We start from the raw sequence: 25,198 nt of genomic DNA on the forward strand, positions 1-25,198 counted from the left end.
CTCCATGCCAGTGCACTTCCACATGAGGGAATCCAAGATCTACAGCTACTCCACAGCTTTCTGCATGCACCTTCAACCAATGTATCCACGAGTATCCCAAAATCCAAACAATCCGTTTTCTGAAACACACAGTCATAGCTATCTGTTCTTCTCTCAGCAAAAAGAGTATCTGAGAAACTCTCTACTGGCACAATACACCCACTAAACTTTCCTGACCAATCCCTTTCTCTGCTCATTCTCATTTGCATGGCTCCCCAACCCAAAATCCCCGGATGTAACACCCGATGTCCGTAGACTATCGCCATGTCAACAGACATATCGTAACATGGACAGTCCTTCTGCCATTTCCATTTCACTTTCTGTGCCATTCCCTCATTGGATATAGCTAAGAAGTCACACAAACATCCACCAATCAGATCCAAGACCTCTACATTTAACTACATCATCATTGATCAGCACTTCAAATGTACTGTTAATCTCTCGGAGTACAAGTGTCATATCATTGGAAAGCACCTTCTACCAGATATACTGTACAAGTCTCCAAGATTTCTACCTGCAGCTGCATGCATATCCATATGCATGAACACAAACTACAGGTATGCATATGTTCTGTATAGTGAATGTACAATTCTTATAGATTCATATACACAGATTAACTGACTTTTAGCTTGTATAATCTATAAAATGAATTTACTGTCATTTTTTCCATCTCCTAAAATCAAATCAACTGTCACTTCCAAACCTATATGCTATTTAATTTCTTTTTACACACACATTTTCAAAGCATGTTGAACTAACATATTTAAAGTACAATATGAAGAGTTAACATACTTACAAAATTGCATGCACACAGTATGTTCAAATATCAAACAACAATACTTGTACAAATACATAAACATGTATTTACTTATATTTATTTACTGCGCAAGCAGCCCATGGCATGGAGGCACTGTTACTTACAAGAGCTTAGTTACAGAAATAGTGGTATTCAGTTTGTACATTTCGAATTCCACAAGGCATACAAATGATATTTTGGTTGGTACAGTTAGTCATTACAATACAGTTTATGCATTAAGAACATATGATATGTATTCAACGGGTGCGACCCATCTTATGTGAATAAAATAGTTTTCATGATTTTGAGGAAGGCGCTGAGGGTCAAAGTCAATTAAAAAAATCAATGTCTAAATTAAAAACAGTGCTATATACAAACAACATTACTAATTTGTTTCCTTTACAATTGCAGTGAAGACCATTCTCCTGAAAAGAAGCAGCCGAATTTGAAGTACAAAGAACAACTAAGAAGAAACCTGCTCATTTCAGAAAAAAAGTAAATTGAATACCACCATATTAGTTGTACTATTATTCAAACACACTGTAAGGTTAATTCATGCTATTTCTGTGCCTAAAAATAGAGATTGTGCACCATTCTGTCTACCAATCCCCATTTCTTAAACAGAGATTTACAGGCAGAATGGCGCACAATTTCATATTTCTCGACACAGAAATGACCCAACTCTGCCCCTAGAATTTTGATATTATAGAACAAACAACTGCTTTAATTGTATACCATTAGATTTACTATTTCTACTTCTCCACACCACCAGCTTACTTTCTACTGTCACCTGAACCCCAGTTTAGTAGCACATAAATTCAAGAATACCCATCCCACCTAGTTGTAGTTGCCCAATGCACAATCACACTCCATTACATACATCTTTATCATCTTACTCAGACACTCATGCACACAGCACACATACATTAAGAACACCCCAACCCATACCTTCTTTATTTTCTTTCAACACACCCTAAAGAATGCCTACCAAAAATCAAGTCCGTAGAAAGCAATGGAGAAGCTGAGCAAATGAAAATAGAAGTGTCCAAAACAAGCATCCATCTCTAGCAGAATTTTTAAGAAGAGTTAAAATTAAACAGCTAATACAGTCATTTAGCAAAACAAAACAAGCTTCAACTACAGAAACTTTGCCTCCTCTATCAAAATGTAAAACGAAACATAAAACAATTAACAAAAAATCAGCTACCACTACAGATAAAACTGGTCCTATAAATCTTGATATAGTGCAAAGTAAGCATATCAAAAAAACGTATTTTAGCAAAAATGTTCCGTCACAGAGTCCTTCAAAATCTAATAAAAACAGAGAAATCAGGCTCAACCCTTAAAACCTATCGTAGGAAATTCATTTTAGAAGCGTTGATAGACAGTGCAATCCTTCTCAAAAGAAAGTTATTTATTTTAGTGTTAAACAAAATGAAACCACTAACAAAACTAATGACTAAATAACAAAAAAGACTTCTCAATGAACAAAATGTCAACAGAAATAACTTCTTAAGTATCTGTGGAGGTGAATGGAGTCACACTACGAGCACAGAACCATACTTTAATGAAGAAGCATACAAACAAAAGCTAACAAATACAATTGCCATACATAGCAGTGGACGAGGTTATGAAAAAGTTAATAATACCATAATGGAACAAGAAATACTGCTTACAAAAATATCCCCAGAAAACTACAAATGGCCATGCACATCAATGTGTAACATTCCCAAAAAATCTTTCAAGTCTTTACGCCAATTCCTCAATCAATATGTGAAAGGTAAAGACAAAATAAAAATTAAACAACTGCAAAATATGGATACCTGTCCAGTGCGCAAGTACACAGGACTACAAGGACATTCATTGGCCTGCATTTCAGGACCTATTTGCAAAACCACCTTCCATTATATCAAAATGATATCAACACATCATTCAACTATAAGAAATCTAGTCTATAAACTGTACTATGCTAAAAGTCCTGCTTTAGCACTAGCCAATTTAAATAGCATTCTTCTACATGGTACAGCAAAAGACCTACTTGAAGAAATCGACTAAATCCAGAAAAATATTTTGGAAGTGAAAGCCACTTACAGAATGAAATAGCTTTAAAGCAAGTTAGCAACAATTCTGTGCATGGCAACCTTCTACTACACACATACAAAAAAGAAATGCTGAAATTTAAAATTACATCTGCTGAAATACCAAACCATGTGTGTGTATATTGCCGTACAACTTTTTTATAAAAGTAACACAAAAACTGTAGACCTAACATACAAAATAGAAGACAATGAAGATTCTAAATGGTTTGAATTAGCTCTCTACCTTATAGCAGAAAACAAATACAAAATAACTGACCCCTTACTACTTTGCAGTTACTGCACTACACAACCTAACAACAACCAAATTCCTTCACGTGCTATCACAAATAATTTGGAATTATTTCCACTACCAAAACCCCTACAACAACTCAATTTATCATAATTCAAGCAGTGCACCCATTTCAAGCAATAATACGCCTTCTACCAAAAACAGCAAAATTACCTCCCTCTGAATTAGATTAGTGAAAGGTATTCGGGGAAAAGTAGTGTATTTACCATTAGATCTAAAAGAAAATGTGCACACTCTAGGAGTGCAAAGTCCAATGGAGCAATCTTTAATTATCTTAGTAAATGGTGTACCTACAAAAGACAAATAAATTTGGCAACAACTGGTAGATTTACATAACGTTAGACAAGCCTTGCAATATCTAAAAGACAATAATGAATACTACAAAGAAATTAATATTGAAGAAAACTTGAAGGATACCACTGAAATAATTGAAGAGACAAAAGAAGCTGGTCAATTTGAGCTCCTAGATCCTGCTACAATATCCAATACTTTAGACCATTATACAATTCACCCATTGCACTCTAATGACACCATAGAAGATGCACTAGAAACTAACCAAATGCGTCAAAGAAAAGGATCACCAATCAGAATATGGGAAAAAAGTATAGAAGCACATGCTTTTCCTCTACTCTTTCCTACGATGATAGACCTATTCAAATAACAGCATAAGAATACCGCTCATTACGGATGTATTCTGAAGATCCCAGGTTTAGACAAAATGTGGAATACATCTTCCACCTACTCTTTGAAAGTGAACTAGCAACTTTATGTTACGGAGTTGCACACACAATAAAATCAGGATCCCACTTTCAAAATATGTCAGCTACACAATTATTACAAAAATTGCAACAAAAAGATGAGGTTTTACAATCAAATATTACAAATCTATTAGCAAATATGTGTGGTACTAAAGAGTACTGGTTTCAACGTCATGGAGATGTATGTTGTTTGATAAGAAACCTTGGCCCACCCACTTGGTTTGTTACATTAAGTTGTGCAGAATATGCATGGGAAGATTTACTTGATTTCCTATGCATATCAAACAAAAACAAAACAAACATAGATATACTAACACCTGGAGAACTTTGGCAAAATATTGTTGTAGCAAATACAAAAACAAAGGGAAATACTACACCAAATGCCTCTTTGGTTTCCCTAGACCGGTTACAAAAATAGGTCAAGTGAACAACTTCATGTCTTCAGTTAGACATAGTGTTAAAGGTAAATCACCTAAAATAAAAGAACAGAAGAAGAAAAATATGTCAATGATTACAATGCAATCATTGCCCACTTATGGAATGCAAACATAGATGTGCAGTACATTGCAGACAATTCCACTGCAGTTGCACGATATGTTACAGCATACTTAACAAAAGCAGAAAAAACAGAGCTCCAAGACCTCTGGAATGACCTGTCATCAGGCAAAACACTGTCTCAGAAATTATACAGCTTAGGCATAAAAATGGCATAAAAGTGGCTCCTATGAAGCAGCAGATCGTTTAACTAGTACTGCTTTGTATGGAAAATCTGAAAATATAGTATGGCTAAGTCTTGGTCCTGCTAAATCTAGAAAAAGAGTTCTATAATCATAGCCAAAAATGTTCCCAACAGCCATGACATTTTAAAAAACAATTTACTGGGCACATACTACCCAAAAAGAAGTAACACTTTGGGAACCATGTGTCTATACCACATATCCCAAAACTTCACATACAAAAATAATATAAAACCCGATGAAGAAAAGGTAAATACAGAGTGACAAATTGTGAAGGCAGCTTAGTAAAACTCACCAAACGAAATGTAATTAATCATAGCAAATTGTCATTAAAGACTCCTCAACATAAAGAACTATATTACATGTACCTGCTACAACTCTTTAAACCATGGAGAAAAGAAGAAGAAATACTAGATAATTATGACTCATATGAAGACGCTTTCAAAGCATGGTCATATGGCCATGCTCCCAAGACTCTATGCCCTGGCCACAACCACCACAGCATATCACACCCATAGAGTCAAACATTTTGACTATACCATATGGGCACTTTTAACGACCGCGGACATGATGAGTGTTCTTAGAACAGATTCAACTTGCCAGCGAACAATACGGACAGCGTCCTCAGGACACTCCCATATCTACGAACATTTCAGGACACCGCGAGTGTTCTTAGGACAGTTTAAGCTTGATTGCGAACAATACAGACAGATGTACCGTCCTCAGAACACTCCCATTTTGTTTATTGACGAACATCCCAGGACACTTCATGTGTTCTTAGAACAGTTTCAACTTGCTTGCGAACATCCCAGGACACTTCATGTGTTCTTAGAACAGTTTCAACTTGCTTGCGAACATTACGAACAGTCATACCGTCCTCAGGACACCCCCATTCTGTTTATCGACGAACATCCACCGTCCTCAGGACACCCCCATTTTGTTTATTGAAGAACATCCCAGGACACATGATGTATTCTTAGAACAGTTTCAACTTGCCTGCGAACGAAACGAACAGACATACCGTCCTAAGAACACCCCCATTTTATTAATTTACAAACATCCTAGGACATATCATCTGTTATTAGAACAATTTCAACTTGCCAGCAAACCGAACAGACATACCGTCCTCAGAACACTCCCATTTTGTTGATTGATGAACATCCCAGGACACTTCATGTGTTCTTAGAACAGTTTCAACTTGCTTACGAACAGTACGGACAGTCATACCGTCCTCAGGACACCCCCATTTTGTTTATTAACGAACATCCCGGGACACTTCATGTGTTCTTAGAACAGTTTCAACTTGCTTGCGAACAGTACGGACAGACATACCTTCCTCAAGACACACCCATTTTGTTTATTTTTGAACATATCTGTACACCGCCTGTGTTCTTAGAACAGTTTCAACTTGCCTACGAACCATACGCACAGACGTACTGTCCTCAGAACACCGCCATTTCATTTATTTAGAACATTTCAGGACATCTGTGTTGTCCGCGAACAAATCGAACACAACAAGGAGATCTACCACCTAAATAACTACAACATTTAACCCATCTCTTACTCCCCCACCCTCCCCAAACAGTCTTACACACCAACACACTCTACTAAATAGCATTTCTCCACTAAGTTTCACCGCGCTGTCTGCGGACGTCCGCAAATTCAAGATGTTGGGCGTTCCCGAAAATCTGACACGCTTCATGCTCTTCGCCGTCCAATCTGCGAACACGTTGCATGTCCGCGGACATGACGCAAACCAGTTGGCCAATCAGGACACTGTCCACGGAGCGAACAGGGAAATGTGTCCGCGGACCAAACATAGATATCACTAATTTTTTTTGACCTATTTTTTGCTCATTTTATAAAAAAACTACTGGACAGATTGTCACCAAATTTGTAAAAGCACGCTTTTGGGACCAAGCCACTACTCCTGGTCCATCCAGCGGTTTGGCCCATTCAGTCTATGGGGAAAAAAGAAGTTTTTGGGACCCCCCCTTATAACTTTGCCCCCCCCCTGACCAAACCTCACCAAACTTTGCAAAAAAATTCAGAGTGACCCATATATTTTTTTTGCAAAGTCCAGGGAGAGCAAAGTTATAAGCCACCCAAAAAGGGCTCTTCCTATGGAAACAGCAACTTAACCCTAAATAATAATAATAGTTTGGCATTTATATAGCGCTACGAACCCTCAGGTATCTGAGCGCAGCTTATGATGACCCACGGTGTGTGGTACTCATTTATCGACCTCGAAAGGATGAGTTTGGCCCCTCCGGGATTCGAACCTGCATTAGCAAGCTCTGCACGGATGTCAAAGCGAGCAATCTACTCGCTGTGCCACTTGACCGGCTGTGGCTGTGTAATATATATATAACGTGATCAAGCGCTGTGTGTAGCGCGAAACACGTTGTTCAGGACACTGTTCTGGCGTCCTGTTTTGTTTTGCTGTGTGTTTTGTCAATTTTGTACAATTTTTTTTTTACCATATATTAAACTTGTGATGTTTATTTCACTCGAGTTTTTGGTTATTTCTTTATTTGGGATTTCCTGACCTCATACGTGGAGTGCGGTTTTTTCCTCCATGTTTTCATGATATATATATATATATATATATATATATATATATATATATATATATATATATATATATATATATATATATATATTCTCTCACCACTATTAAGTTTACAGCAAATGGCAAGATTAAACCTGGTGTTGGCAAGTGAAATATATGTTTTAAGAGATTAAGACTGGCTTGTCTGAGCTGACGGAAATGCTGGGAATTGTATTTATCTGGAATTCAATAAATCTCAGTACCACTTACTTATGCTGATGACATTTTGGGAATGAAGTGAGTTTAAACAGGAACCTTTGTTAAGTAAAAGTAACAGAAGGAGGCTTAGTGTAATGTAAACTGAGAAAGCCCTTCCTGGCAAAGCAAGAGAACCATCATTTATATATTCTTTCATTTATTGAAGTTCTCCACCTCTTGTTCACTGTTAAAATTACACGGATACCTGATTAGATTGGACCCTTCACCCATAGGCATATTTAAACAAACTGTGTGTATTTATTCTCCAAACAATACAGCAAGCCATAGAATGGAAGTCTCCAAGAGATGGATTCCTTAATATTTCCTCCTAATTGCAAATATGTCGTGTGAGGAAACATTTAACCTCCATGTTCAATGTAATTTGAATAAAATGATTGTTTTTATTATGCCTTTTGAGGACAAAAGAAAATAGTGAAAATACGTAAGCATTATTGCCACATTATGAGACATCCTATAGTATAATGTCACTGACTAGAGATGCTATTGATTCATTTGAACCAAAATGAGGTGACATTTAGGTTAACAATGAAACCTCATTTACATATTACATTTCTCATATGGTTTGTGTGCTGAACAGGGAACAACAACACTTTGTAGCTGAAATTCCATGCCTACCCAATAAAGGAATGTGAAATGATAACCCATGGAGAAGCACATACAAAGGGCCTTAAAAACCTAGTTCAAAGATTACATCAACATATCCATTGCCAGATGCCAGTAATGAATCTGGAGTCATCAACTTCAAAGAAAATCTGCCACATAATTCAGATCAAATAAACTCATAAAAGTTGCATTAGTCATCAAAGGTCCAGGACAATGTGGCTGATATTCATATGCCCGGCAGACAGAATTGTGCTTTAAATTATCCGAGGTGAAAGGTGATCGAACACATGTGCAGCCAGAGAATTTTGATTTGGATGGTAATAACTTGAAGAGGGTGTATGTAGGCAGGGTATTGTCACTGCCCGTCGGTGAAGAACAGCTGCAATTGCATGCTAGCAAATCTAATGCATGCACATTAGGAAACCTAACATTTAAATGTCTAATCATGAAAGTAATCAGTGCATCACCATGCAACCTCCAATTGAAATTTTGATATGTTGCATTTAGAGGAAATACTTATCAGATTATGTAAAATAACATGGGTTTCACCACATTTTGAATTGCCTGGAAAAAAAGATTTGTAAAATTGTCAAATGTTATTAAATACTGTCCATTAGCATTTCTAAATGTTTTCCCTGTCTTGCAAAATCTGACAATGTGCAAGTGGCACATATTGATCAAAAGTTACATAAAAATGAAATGGCCATGTTTTTCTGAAAATAGTAGTTTTGCTTCCCACTTTTCTTAGTCATGTGGATCAGAAACCACACCTATGTGGCAAGGCAGGGGTGGGGTAAAGTGCTATAAAAATGGTACACACATTGAGAGAGGAAGAATTGTGGAATATAGGGAGATAAAGATTAAGGAACCAACTAGACTTGGGGAGTTGACACCATAGGGGAGGATTGACCCAGGCAGAGACGAGAACAGCCAACAGAAGGAAGATCAATCTGAGCTTGGTGGTTGGTTGAACAATAAGCTGCCTGAACTGAGGGTTTGCTGTAGGAATGGTGTCCCGCTGACTGGATTCCCTGCTACTTCTCCCACAACCATAAGTTACATTGGGTACAGTAAATTATCTGCTACAAGATCCCAAAATGTCCACATTAATCAGGGTAACATCTGGGAGGACAATGAAAAGTAAATTGCAGGGAAGTGCAATTTGAAAAACGGAGCACAGGTGTTGATAAATATAGACCCTGTATGCCCCCATCCATATTGAATACAGAGGGTGATATTGTTCTTTGAAGCTTAATCCGTTTTGCATTGAAAAACAAAATGTATTACTGAACATATTTTGATGCCACTTTAATGTGAAATTGCCTTTGTAAAGTTAAGTACCAATTCAAATGTTTGGTGGTTAAATCATTTTTGAATTATCTCACCCATAGTGAAGTCAAGAATCCCCATTCTCTAAGAGATAATGTGCATTCAAAATGCCAAGGCAGTCACCAAAAAGAGTGAAAAGGCACAATGTAAGCCCCATACTTATACAACAATAGATCTGTTCTTCAGCTACAAAAACATGTCAAATGGTGCTTAGGTGGGACACAACATATCTAAAATATCTAACTGAAAAGAACTCCCAGGGTGCCTCAGGCAGAGAACCCCAGACCCCAGTCACATAATAGTGGTAGCACCAATCACAACTAGAACATCTGTCCCAAGAAGAATACCATACCGTAGGCTTGAATTGAACTATAATTTCACTTCTTAGTTCATTCTTAATAGAATGTAATGGGACATAATGAAGTCATAGGGCAGGCCACTTCCAATCTGGTAATATCCCCAGGAACATTTTTTTTTCTGTGAGGGGTTTATTTCGTACTCCTCCAAATTTATACTGCATCATCACCATTGTAGAAAGGGCATGTGCGTGCATAAGTGGACTAATGCTTCCTTCTGAGTTTAGGCATTAGCAACATTTAGTGTGAGTAGTTTTCCAAAGCATGAGGGAAATTATGCCCGGACAAAAGAATGAGAAGAGAAATTATATGTCTCTCCTTGCCAGGGACATTGGAGGAATTTGTTGTGACATTTGTATACTTGAACAGTAGGGAAGGCAACCTTATGGTCTAACCTTATCAGCCCATGTTCTGGTCTCAACATGTCTCTCAACTGAGCAATTGTTTCCAGCTTGAAGCTACTGTAGACACTCAACGTATTTAGATCATTACATTTGATGATAGCGTGACACTGTAAGATCTTTAGTGGATTCCATTATGGATACTGTTAAGGTGCATCTGCTGAATAAACAACCCCTGAAAAACAATCCCATCCCTCAAGTCTAGGAAAAGAAACAGGCTAAATGTGGATTTGGATCTCTTATTTATGTAAATTAAACAGAAGCAAAGGTGGTCTGTAAACATTGTGCCAGGGAAGTCACCACAGTAAAATATGTGTTCCTTTGTAGCTGGTTTACAGAAATAAGAATTGTCCTACCTGCAGAAATCTCACTAACTTACAGTGAACAGGTGCAATCATTCAAATGGATGAAGTAATGCAATGTTTCAACATTTCTAAACATCTATTTTTAAATACACAGTTTGTATTTACTTACCTATCACATATCAGCCAGTGTGCTTCAATACTTCATACAACATATGCATACAATTGATTTTCATTTATAAATGACAGATTTTAAAACTTGTTTTGCTTTCTCCAGTATCACTAAGAAGTGTTGGTACCAAAGAAAGGTTATATAGGAAAGATATTTCCTGTGTACAATGTGTTGTGATTGGTTGCTAACATATATTTGTAAATAAAATACAGGGTCTTGCGGGCCTACCAATCTACAGGCTTGTATTCATCGAAGCTGTGCTAACAATTTAGAACAAATAGCATATTATTATATTTTATTATTATTATTATTATTATTATTATTATTATTATTATTATTATTATTATTATTAATAATAATAATAATAATCTTAATAATAATAATAATAATAATAATAATAATAATAATAATAATAATAATAATAATAATAATATATTTATTAAGTGCAGACCTAGCTTTGAGAAGCAACAAAGCGCTTTAAAGAGGTATACAACAGTTCAGATGCAATGCTGAACACTTTTCAGAGGTAACAACAGAACAGATATACAGAAGGGTATAGTATACAGAGGAGGGGTGCAGCTGTACAGGGTGGCAGGGAGGAGAGCGTGGACAGCTTCTAGCAAGTCAGGGGATGCATGGGGCAATGTGATGGCCTAGGTGTTGAGGAGGAGAGACTCCTGGAAGAGGTGGGTTTTGAGTTCTTTTATGAACTGTAGGAGCATGGGGGCAAGTCTGATGCTGACAGGGAGGAGGTTTCATAATCTTGGGGCATAGGCAGACAAGGCTTATTTTCTAGTCCTTTCTTTTTTACACCGGCGGATTTCAAGTCTGCCTTTGTCCTGGCTTCTGGAGGTGCACCTTCTGCCAGAGATGGTGAGTTTCTCTGCGAGATAGCTGGGTCACTTGAGGGTTACTGCCTTATTGTATATTATTTATTTATCTACACTGACCATCCAAGATTATGATTTTCTTAAAGGACAACAACTATCCCCCGAATTCTCTTTGATCTTTGAGTGTGTCTAATTTGGGGTATTCTCATTTCACAATGTCATAAATCAAATGTAAATATTAATTTGAGATGGCCAAACTTAGCTTGCTTTCATCCTAATGCGCCTTTTAAAATATCTTTGGCTACAGAAATCATAAATTGCCAATCAGGTGTGGAAAGTTGTACAAGTCCAGTGTCAGACTACACCTGTGAAAACCCCTGGGTTCAGTTTTTTTTGCTATGATTTACAAAAGGTTGCACTTGCCTCGTGTGGAAATGCAATCTATTCCACACTACGCACACCACAGCACATATAAAGGTAGAAAATGGCATTTGGGCTTATTCGGTTTTGAATGCAGTGAAAGCAGAAAGAATTCCACACTAACAAGATCCAATATCCTACTTTCTTGCCACAGTCTCCTCCTTTCCTCCTTCCTCTATTTCATTTCCTCCCTCCAGTCTTTCTATCTCTCCTACTGCCCATAATCTTGGTCTCTATTTCGATTCTATTCTTTCCTTTGTTCATCATATCTCTCTTACATCTCGCGCCTGTCGATTTAATCTCTATAATATTTACAGAGTCTGCCCTTTTCTGACTTTTCACGCCGCAAAACTTCTTATCTCTTCCTTAATCTTTTATCCACTATCTTATTGTTCTGTCACCTTCTTTGGTCTTCCCTGTTCATGTCTCGCTCCTCTTAAATCAATCTGTAACTCCTCTGTTCGCTGTCTCTGCCTTCTCTCTTATCGGGACTCGATTTCTTCTTCTCTTGCCTCACTTTTCTGGCTGTTTTTCTACTCCCAGCTTAAATAAAATTTTCTTTGCTTAGTTTTTAAATCTCTTTACGGACTCGCTCCTGACTATCTTGCATCTCTCCTTTAATTTTATAATCCTTCTCGTTCGCTCTGTTCTTCTGGTCCTTTTAGACTGAATTTTCCCCATCCCCTTTGTGCTCAATCCCGTTTTCGTTCATTTCAGCTCCTTGCTCCTCTTCATTGGAAAATGCTCCCTCTGTCTCTCTGTTCTATTACTTCTTACTCTTTGTTCCGTTCCTCCTTAAAAACATACATACTTCAGTCCTCTGATTGATTGTAGCCAGCAGTATCTGAACACTGATTTGCACTGCTGATTTTATATACCGCTGACTTTATTATGTAAAGCGCTTTGGACAAAGGCGCTATATAAAGCACAATAAAAATAAAAAATACAATAAAAATACAAATACTCCCATTCTGTTGGTGATAGTTTATCAGCCATTGCATGTATACAGGAAAAATATGACTTGTTTTGCAATAAATCATATTTCACTTTTTAAATACAGTGAAAGGGCAATGTTGCATTTCACACTGACATGTTAAAGCATTCTATTTCTATTTCCCCTATTGTCACCTCCCTCCCCACTAGTTCTTCCAACTTCAGGGACTTCTGCAAGGACATTATTTTAGGGACCTTTTTCTAATTACATAGAAGATTTTTTTCTAGACTCGCTATTGAATAATTCAATCAGGCACAGAGCCAGCCCAAACCCTCAGAGCTTTCAGATAATCTGCTTCAGGCTACCTCATGTACAAGCCCATTGATATGCAGATATTATTGATGCTCAGCACTCTTCCAATTGGGACAGGGGTCGGCTTTTCAGCAGCCTTTGGAAACCTAGCTTCCAACACTTCATCCATGTTTCTCACTACATAATGTCTAATATTCAGTTCCTGTGTCAAACTAACACCACACTTTTAAATTGGTCAAGTCTTGCCATTGGCTAGCTCAACAGGAGGACACTATCATAGAATACACCCATTCATTTTAATAGGTCAGAAAATTTGAGTTTATGACAGAGGTGTTTTCTGAACAGTTTTGGACTCATAATAATATATATGGGTTTCTGTGTTCAATGTTTTTATGTTTCGAAATCTGGTAGTGTTTTTCCAGGGTTTTCAATTGTTTTAAATCTGTTTTTAACAGTGCTTACCAATTGTTTCCCTCAATAAAATTGCTGATGATCCTGTATTTCCAGGGAAGGCTAAAATGTAACTTTTATTGCTGTACCAGCATTATCAATTATTATGAAGCAAAAACAGCACAGATTATGCTGATGCACCCTTGTGATCTATTTGAATTCCTAGTCTTAATTCTGAATTTATAAAGGAAACATACAACTACACATACAAAAATGCAAAACATCAAATGAGGATTTAGGGGGTTCCAGTTGCCTAATATGGCCAAGATAAGAGGTGACATTTATTTTGGAGTGAACCTTACAACATGCACTTCCCAAAGTTAAAAGAAACCATGGTATGCAGGAAAGGAAGGGTGAGTTGCTTGAGGGAGTGGAAGGTTTTTCTATATATACATTTTCAAAGCTGCATGTTAGACAAAGAAATTAGCTTGTCCATTAGATGGCAGTGCTAACTTTGCACTTAATATTCGATTTAACACAGGAATCTACATGTAGCAAAGTCAGCACTTCCATCTAGTGGGCATTTTTGGATAAACCCCTACAATTTGAAATTATTTCCAGGGGTAAAACTCAGATTACCAAAAGCCTATCATATTCTTTGATATCTCCTTGTAACATGGATTTTATATTCCAATGGCCAAGCCGAGTGTAAGCATATGTGGCATGCATTTGAGCAATGTAATATGAGGATGTTTCTAAATTATATGATTTTATTAATAATAATAACACATATTTTGTCTAGACTCCTAACGTGCAGGTGAATCTCATGATGTCACAACATCTTTTCTCTTGGCTCTAGGTAATATAGTTGAACTTTTATATCACAAATTGCCCCTCACCAAAATAGAATATCATCCTTTCATCTTTTATTGTCTTTTCAGTAGTAATGAATAATGTTAATTTTGTATTCAATACCAAATGAAGACTAAAAGATTTGAAACAAGTAGTTGTTTAATATTCTGTTAGTAACCGGCTTGTATTCAGCAATCTGAATAGTCTTCATATAGTATTCTGCTAAAAAAAATAGTATGGAATACTAAACAAGACTAGCTATAGACTTTGAATTCTATAAAAAGACAAGTTTTGTTTGTTCTTCCATTAGTTTGATATTTGGTGGATGTTATTACAAAGATAATGTCAAGAGGTGAAATGTTAAGTGCATTCTGGCCTTTGATGCTTTGAAAATGAATTCTCAGGTTTCTATACCTTATAGCCATCTTAGATTTGTATCAACCTACAGTCCATTGATTTGGTACTATTCGATAGATAGCTTGTGCTTCAAACTCTAGAGAGGCAGGTCCGAACATGATCACAAATGTGATTCTAAAGATGAATAAAGAAGTATGGGCAGAATTTCTGTCTAGGCTATTTGAGGACATCATCGCTAGACGAAAATTGCCCGATACATGGAAACTCTCCATTGTTGTTCCAATATTTAAGAAGGGTGATTGGCTAGATCCAATGAACTATCGGCCGATTGCCTTTTTTGACGCAGACATCAAGATTTTTTCTGCCCTAGTTTTGGAAAGGCTGAAGGAGTGGATCATAAACAAGAAAATCCTTTCCAAAAACCAGTTAGGTTTTTGGAAAAATATGGGGAGCTCTCTGAATGGATTGGTAATGACCACACTGAAGGACATTGTCTGGTCAAATAAAGTTGCATCCCTATATGCAGCAATGACCGATTTTTCCAATGCTTTTGATACAATTAATCAACAGATTTTATGGCAAGAAATGAGGCAATGGGAAATACCCTCTCCATTTTTGGCAATTTTAGAAATTATCCACTATGATAGCCAAATTCAAATATACCTGGATGCTGAATGTCTATTACTGATCCCATTGAAATCATGAAAGATCTCAAAGAAGGATGCATACTAGCACCATGCCTCTTTAATCTTTATTTAGCAGATCTGCATGAGCCATTGTCTGAGGCTGCAACTGTGAGTCTAAAATTGGAGGGATCACATATAGGTTAGCTGACATTTGTGAATGACGTTGTACCCGCATAGACATACAGAGGTAATCAATCAAATGAACTCAAATGTCATACATTTTGTTACATATATGAAAAAAGTAGAACAATGCAAATGGCATATTGACAAAGAGTATAATAGATCCGATAAAAATTACAACATATCTAGGTATAGGTATAACAGCAGAGTCAAACAAGTCTTATCAGATAGAACATATGGAAAATAAAGCAGACCAACTAACATATCAAACGAAAAAGATTTTTAGTACATTCTGTAAATTCATTATAAATCCATTAATAAGATTCTATTGGCAAAGTTATACCAAAGCTATTATATGGGATGGAAATTGTACCCCCTTCTTTGATATATCATGGGTCAAACTGGAAGGCAGAATTTGGAAAAAGGCCTTCAATCTGCCAATTTCCATCCCAATTGCTTCCCTGTGATTTCAACTTGGTCTACTGTGTTTAGGCTCATGGTTCAAATGGCGTACCATCTCTGAAAACAGAAAAATCATTATTTCTCGAACAAATGTTATTCTGTATGAAGACTTGTTGGCTGTTCTGAATACAAAAATCTGCACAATTTTGCTGAATATGGAGTGACTGACTGAGTTGTCTCTCTTTGCCTGCAGAAAATCTCTTGAAGATTTAAAGATCATTCCCCTGCAAGTAAAATGTAGTCTTTGAAAATGTTATTGGATAGATATGATTGTTAAGACTAGAAGCTATCATCTACACTCCACGTTTTCACGAGTAAAAAAAAACCCTGCCAAAATACCTTGAACAATACCCATATCCTTTTTATAAAGAGCCATTTTTAAGATTTAATTTATACCTTCTTCCTTGTAGGGAAGTTTTATTAACTAGATCTATCAATACTGCTTTTAAGGAGGAGAAATGCGGTTTCTGTCAAACCACTGGTATACAGTCTCTGCAACTCAAAAGGGTTAGCTGCACTGGTTTGACCGAAATTATAACTAAATATTTCGGTTGCTTTTTCACAAAGAGCGTATTTATGGATGTGGATAACTTTTGGGATAGGTTGAATGTGGGTACTGAAGTGCTTTTAACCACAGAGATTGTTAGGATTTTGCTGGACATTAGACTTGCGGGCAAAATGAATACTCATTCTTAAAATGTGTTTTAATGTGTATTTTTAATGTGAATAACGGTACTAAAATTCTTCTGGTTGTTACTAAATTCATTTTGTTTTTTGTATACATTGTTAAAAAATTGAATAATTGTACTATAACTTCAATGATAATTATTAAATGCAGTTTGTTTTATGTACATTGTTAAGAATTGAATGTATGAATCTTGTGAAAGATCAGTGATTGATCATAACATAGTAAAGAAAAAAGATGTTTTTCTTAAAGAATATTTTCTTGAGGTAAGCCTATGTGGATGGTGCTAACCCATTACTCAGATGCCTTGAATATGGTATCTCTTTGTAGTGCAGAACAAAAAGGGATCCACTGATTGCTGGATAAGGACCTGGCCCTCCAGATGGAAAGTTAAAATCTCCAGGGGTTTCGGCCCAGCCCCATCAGCAATGTATATCCTAAGCTACCAAAGTCTAGTTTTTTGTCACGCTCACTGAAGAAACAATAAACACAGCTTTGGCAAAGCCACATTACAACACCAATCAGGCCATGCAGATTTAAGCAGTCATACATTTCCCTTTTTAAATGGTCACATAAAACTATAACACTTAATGTACATTAAGCTTCTACTTGCATTTATAAGTGCATCACAGTATTTTTCTGATATATAATAGTGAAATGATTGTCCACATTGTTTTGACTACTGTTGGAAAAAGGAACACATTGCATTTTGGTTTATAAAATTACAGGGTGATGCATTGAGCTCTGCTTACATCCTTGCACTGTGCCTGTTGTTGACTTTCTATTACTCTGCTACAATGTCATTACAATATTGTTATACATTGTTCGATACACATTGCTTTGTTTTTCACATACTCCATATCTCTTGTTTGTAGAGTTCTGTAAAATAGCATTGTTTCACTGCAACAAGGCACCATTTTGTAGTTTTGTATTTTATTAAATTTATATAGCACTTTAATCCAAAGTACTGATTTGCAGATGAAAATAGAATGTTTAGTAGAGCAAAGTGGTTTCAGAATTCCCTGCTGCTAATTTAAAGTTGAACAACACCCAGATCTTCAGCCTTCTTGATTTTTAGCCCAACGCGATTCAAATGTTCCGTTTGTGGTGAAATCAGTGTCATATGTTAAGTGCTGTCCCTCTGGTGAGAAAGTGACTACCTGTACTTTACATATGCACCCTTTCTTGATATTTGAAGAAAAACACAACACAAGAAAATTAAGCAAAACATCATCCAGCACCACATAATTTAGTTTCAGCCAGTCTCCATTACTCTTATGTGTTTTACAAAACCTGTCACCCTATTCTCTAGAAATGTGCACAATTCTCTTTGAATTAAAACATGTATATGTGTTTGCAACTTTCTCAAACAAACCTTTCACTTCTTGTGTGATGAATAGATGACTCTTTTGAAAATGTGATCTCTGTTCAAGGAAAGCATTGCATAAAAGTCTGATCGAATTCTAGTCCAAAACCATGTGTACCCTGCAGAATCCATGGATCCTGAGAAATACAAAACCGTTGTCTTAAACCATGTTCTAACCTGAGACACAGACCTAATTTGGAGACTGATTGGAATAGAGTAGTTCTAGTGCTTTGGGTGTCATGTTTGATATCTATCTTCAGTTGAACATGAAGGAGATTGTTTGACTTACACGCATAATAGGAAGCCTATGTGCCTTGCAATGAAGACTATAATTTGTAAAATTGTGTTTATAACATTGTTTTGGTAGCCTAAGCTAATTCTGATATCTCTAAATAGAGATGACCTCGTCACATGTACAATACTCTAGTCATGTTTGACTTGTACATAAAGTTACACAATTTGACCTCATCCAGTTATCAATTTCCATCGGGTACATACTGTGCAGGAGAACTTAGTAAGAGGTCAAACAGAATGCTTTGAACTTTATTTCATATAATTATTAATAATAACTACTGCTATGACATTTGTATTAGTGACACAGCAGATAGATAATTGTATAGTTAACTCAATGGATCCCCTAATAGTCAAAGTCTGGCCAATCCTATTTCTTGTATAGGAAAAGAGTGAAGTCCAGAAGGAGAGCCTGTCATGTCTCCCAATACATTGAATGCTACAGATGGAAGATCCATGTTTTAAATTGCTTCAAGGTATATCATCTGCCTATAATTATTTAGTGTGAGATGCAATCTTGAAATGTATTAGGGTGTATGCTAATCTTGCTATGCAGCTTCAATTTAAGTGATTGCTAATACATAGCAATGGAAGTTGCTCTCATTTGTCCCAAAAGTAGTTAATAATAATCCTGCACAAGCACTGGAATATGCCATGCGCTATAGGTATCTGTAAATTGTAGTTGCAAAACAATAATTCAAACATAATGCTTTCCAAATACCAAATCCAAATGACCCTGCAAACCCGGGCCACTGTGTCATGGCAGTTACACAGTGAGCCATCATCCAGCAGAGAAAATCCAATATCAATGTGAATGCCTATGGTACTTGAGAGCAAATGCTGCAAGATTTTCTCTTTTTGAATCACCTGAAACAGTCTCAACATATTATGCCTCTATTGTGGTCTTGAATTATCATTGAAACATGGTCTATACTGCTGTGAGAGATGCTATCATTTTGACCCTAACTGTCTCCTTGTTCTGTCCACAGTGCACAAAGGCACACCATTGTCAGGAAAATAAGAATTCCGGCTCACATGAGATTCAGGCACTGATGAACAACATGTTTGAACAATCATCCACAAGGAGGTGAGCAGGCAAAGGCCTTGGGTTCAAGCCTTATCTTTAATAGTTGGTGAGCATTTTTATTTTTCTTTCAGTGTTAATGAGGAAAATGTGGGGTTGGTCTTGTGTCATCAGAAAATACAAATATATTAATAATTTCCATGGTGGCTCTGTATTGTGTGTGGCATGTAGGATTGATTATGCCCCCAATATGGTCATCAATGAAGTTCATAAAGTTCATAACATCTTCAATATCTTTTCATTCATTCATATGCCTTTGTTCAATATAAAATCATTAGATAACAATCATTTTACATAGCAAAAACTAGATCAGAACAATGTCATTATATTTCTGCTAAAATTGCTAAAATCATCACAAAAGGTATTTTAAATGATTCCTTCTAAGCCAAACCCAATGCAGATACTTTGCAACAAAGAAACGATACTTAAGTTCTGCAGCGATTTACGCATATTAAGGGACTGGTCTAGCCTACAAACATTAACAAGTTTAAATAACGGCTTCAAATATCTGGATCTTAAATCCTTGTAGCAGATACATAAAAGAAGCAAGTGTGCCATTGATTGCTCACCGAATTTACATGCAGGACATATACTATTTCCACCGGCTTTCCAAGTACAAGTGAAGCAAATGTCATGAGGATTTTCACACCCATGCCGATCAAAAACCTCTTAAAGTGAATGAGCCATGGGAGAGATCTTCCTCCCTCCACTGTCATAACATATTTTAGGGCTTCCCTGTATTGGTCTAAACCTGGTGTGCCCCATACTCGGGTGCCCAATACAACACGGATTTGAGATATATTTTGAGTTGTATTTCTTCAATTATGGCCTTGCGTCTATCTCCATTTGGATCAAGGTGTTAGAGGTGCTTAGGGGAGGTAAACGTAACTTAACCAAAGGATTTTCAATGATCATGAACACCCGCAGAGATCCACCGCTTATAGTGCAGAAGATTTAGTCTGGGCTTGGAATCGCTGTTGATACTGCCCCTCCCCATGCTTTTGGGCAAACCTTCTTATAGCCCCACTGTTGCGGTCTAGAGTGGTACTAGCCTTTGCAAGATGCGACGTTCAGAGGCAATTCTCTGCAAACCTCAAACCGAGAGAACCATAGGATGCTAGAGTCTCCAGGCTATTACCCTCAACGTTGACATCCAAAATGTGGGCATTGCAGCAAGAGGGTCAGAATACCATGACCTTACTGGTGTTGATCTCCAGACCCACACTTTTACATTTCCTACGAAAGGAATCCATGGTTTTACTAAGCCCTGTTGGGGTCAAGGCCAAAAGGACTGCGTCACCAGCAAAGAATAGTGAATAATTCTCTTCATCCCTGATTTTGGAAGATACATGCACTGTTCTAATAAGTCCCTGATTACTTTGTTGATATATATGCAAAAGAGCAGGGGGGCCAAGACACATCCTTGTCTAACGCCCTTCTCAGCGTTAAAAGGGGAAGACGATTCCACTGCCAGTCACCAGTGCATGGTGGCCCGATTCCTGTAGTACAGTGACTGGACACAATTTAATAGCTGTCCTGAAATTTATTTGACCCTGTGGAACCCTATCAAAAGCGGTCTTCAGGTCAATGAATACAGCATAGATGTTGCCTTTTTTCAAAGTTACATTTTCTGTAGGACTAAAAAACACATTCCTGCTGCAGCCTGAGCAACACCTTGGTAAATATGTTCCTAGTGTAATCTAACAAAGAGATAGGGTGGTAATTTACGGAGGAATATCTTCCCCCTTTTGCATAGATTGGGATGATTTTGTCACTCCTCCATGACTCTGGGATCATATTCTTGTTGATTAGTGCATTCAAATAACAGCACAATATGGGGGCCCAGAAAACAAATGCTCACTTGAACAAATCAAGAGGAATTTTGTCCGATCGTGTGAGGTACTCACCTCCTGTACTTCTTTTGTAGATAAAGCAATATTCTGAGTTCCAACAACAAGCACACTAGTAGTTGGAGAGAAGCCAAATCCTCCAGCACCTGGAAGGAAGATCTCGCTTCCAGGATGTGCTTGCTAAAGTGATCGTTCCGGGCATATGGCCCTATTGATCTTTGGATAGTAGTATCCTGTTTGTCGTTGCTATCTGAGACCAACTCCCAAAGGATTGTTGGTCTCCTGTTCTAAATATCTTTGTAATTCATGAACACATTTTAATTTCTTATGTCTTATTTGAAAACTATTTTGATTCCCAAAACGTGGTCCTAACAACATATCCTCTGAAGTCAGTGGTGTCTCAAAATGTCTATATTCATAACATGAAACTATATGTCTACTTTTAATTGGATGTTCCAGCATAAACGAGCAAATATGCATGATATTTGAACAATTACTACATTATTTTAGTTTGTGAAATTATATTGTCATTATATACTATGATCTATTGTCATTACTAACTTTAAGACAGCATAATTATATGGCATCCTTTTGTAGGTCACAATGTGTAATCAACACACTCTTTGCTGACATCATTTTCACTATGAGAGCCTGCGGTAACACCTGTGAATCATTATCATATAGTTAATTTTTGTCTTCACTCTTAAACATGTATTTACAATGTAGTTTGTTAAGGATTTACACAGTGCACTGCATCTGTTGTCTATGCATGTACATCTGATCAATTGTAGAATCTAGTCTGGAGGACATGATGTTCAAGTGGAAATGAGAGTTTCCCCCCCATCTAATCGGAAATTGAATTGTTGGCCATGCTTGGCCATCTTTAGTTGCAGATTTTGGCTTGTTAATTGACTCTTCCTATGGGTATGAAAACACGTCTCAAAGGCAGTAATGTTACCCAGCTCATCTGTTCCTTAGCAAACATAGTCCACCACAAGTCTGCAAGCTTACTGGTTCTAGAATGAGAGACCAGGGCAGAGAAACAGTGGCTAATAATAATAATAATAATAATAATAATAATAATAATAATAATAATAATAATAATAAAAACAGTTATGACCTCTACACTACCAATGCCATTGTTATAAATCCAATATAAGCAAAAATGAGCCAAGGCACAGTGAGGTACATCACATGTCATTGGTGCCATCTTGGGTATAACAGTAAACATCTTCTCTGAAAGATAGTGGAAAATGTAACATGTTGTGTATGTCTAAAACCTTGCCCATGCATAATGTGGTTTGTGTCCGGTGCTACACTGTGGAGAGGTGCAGTCCCTTTGCCTTTAGTCTTATTGGTCACAGTGACAAAATAAATGTGGTGATTTTGAGGTTGCTCACAGAGACAAAGGTTTTCACCTTGCAGAAAATGGTGCATTGCATGTTGGCCAATATTACAGATGTTGATGACAAGTTCTAGAAACACAGGGTGATCACAATCACAATACTAATGCTATAAAGAGGACAGAATATAGCAATATCAGATCACAAGTGATATGAGATAACCTACAATGTTAACGCCTTCTCTGGGTAGGGGTAATGGACATTCAATTCCCATAAACAAATGTTCTAATATTTTGCCTGTCTTCTATTATTTTCCTCAATTTCTCCATTGTATGGCAAACTGCATTTGTAATGGCAGTTTTCAACTGCCTTCAGTATTTCAATATGTGTTCTCTTAGTAGCATACATTGCTTCCAATCTGCGTATATACATGCACAGTACATTATTGTTATGTAATGTTTCAATTGACAGAATCACATGTGATGTAGTGGGCCTTGTAGATTTCATATTTGAACAATGGTCTGTTGTTGTCAGCATGATCACATGCTTGCAGTTCCAGCAGGAAATAAAATGATTATTCAAATACCAAATACACATATTGTTAGTTGCAGGTTAGTGGTTTTAGATTACTGTGGCATAACATATGTTTGATTATAGCAGCGTCCTTGAAAGAAATAGATGGTGATTATACATTTTAAATATGCCAGAGCTGTTTATGGTATAGTGTGTAATGCATTCAACGAAACCAACTTTACTTGCAGATATGTGAAAGTGAGAATGTAATGCAACAAAACCCCTGAAATTCAGCTAAAGCCACCACAACTTTGTGCGCCTTGTTGCGCAGCCTATGACCACAATGAAGACATTACAGATCACATCACTGATGGCATCACTAATTACATGTTGTATGAGAAAATTGATGACATTACAAATACATTGCATTGTATTATGCCTAGAAAGTAAAATAAAAAAAACAACTGGACCACCACATACCCTCCCAAATAAATCTGTTATGAAAATGAGTTTGCATATGTACTTAACTTGTTAAAGTATTTACAGTTCATGAATAGTTATTAAAATCTTACAGTAACTGGGAATATAATTAAAATAGATATTTACCAGACTGCTGGCCATATGCATGTAGAAATATTTATATTTTTTGTTAAACTTTATTTTGTAGCCGCGTCTACTAAGGATACAATGTGTGGCTATGGCCAGCAACAACTGAGGGGTGGGTTAACCCTTGTTTGCAAAATGAGCCAATAGGACGCCTGCATCCTTTGATGAGGCTATGCATCTTCGCGCCTAATACAACAGCCAATGGTTTCGGGTGCTGTGGTTCAGCGCCTACACGTTATATGCGGCAACAAACGTACAAATCACACTTTGCGAAGTATGGACGCGAGTATGCCTATGCCATTTGATGTAACACGCACTTATGAATAAGCCAATGGAACATAGAATTCTTGTGACGCGGGTATGCCTCTTCTCGCACAATGCATCAACCAATCATAACACGAGCTGCGGCTCTGCAGCTACATGTGACTGACTTGTATGCACGTCAACAAACCATCCAATCACACTTTGTGCTATATCGATGTGGCTACTCCTACGCCGTTTGACGACATCCGTGCATATGAGCCTGTCCAATCAGATGGTGCAGAATTTTGTAGCAGCGAATAATTACCAGACCCACTTCAAATTAATCATTGCTTTCTGTACTTGCTAGTGAAATGATTTCCAAGTAACTGCAAGTACTTTTGTCACTTTACCCTTTATTAATCTCCTCATTCTTTTTTATCCAGTTTTCCTAAAATCCAATTTTCCTCTGTCTTGTGATTTGTTTAGTTTGTCTATTTTTCTTTAACTTTTTTTTTCTTTTTTTAGCATTGTCTTTTTTCATGTTGTCATTTTTATTCTTTTATATTTTCCTCCTCGGTTGGACATTACAACATGTCTGACCCTGACTGTAGGAGCAGTGAAGTTGAAGTCTTTATTTGGGTGGACAATCTTCACTACCCAGGAAGAAGGACAGGTATGATGAAAACTGCAGACATTTGTCGCTTCTTTAAAGTGAAGGAACACCACTTCAGGAAAGAGTTGGAAGAGGTACTGTGCACCTTCTGCAACCAGACTCTATGCCGTGGGCCTTCCAATCAGGGCTCCAGTTAAGGTGCGTACCAGGCCTTTTTACGCATGAAAATCTTGTAAATACGACAGCTTTATTATTTTCCTGTGTACATTTACACACACGTTTAGAGCAGAGGGCAGTGCAAAAGTCAGGTTACTTGACAGAAACCAGAACACTTCTTTTGATTTTTATCTACATGGATGTAATTGCAAGCCATGGATAAACCCCTCTGAAACAGAATGTAACTGCACACTGTGATAAAAGGAATGGTTTCTCTCCATTCAGCTTCTGTGTTGTGTGTAGATGCTCATGGACCAAACAGAAGCACTGTGCATATTTATTTTCCTAGCATTTTAGAATTGTATAATTAATAA

This window comes from Ambystoma mexicanum, chromosome 6q, assembly GCF_040938575.1.
Source record: "Ambystoma mexicanum isolate Mex_15411 chromosome 6q, UKY_AmexF1_1, whole genome shotgun sequence".
NCBI lineage: Eukaryota > Metazoa > Chordata > Amphibia > Caudata > Ambystomatidae > Ambystoma > Ambystoma mexicanum.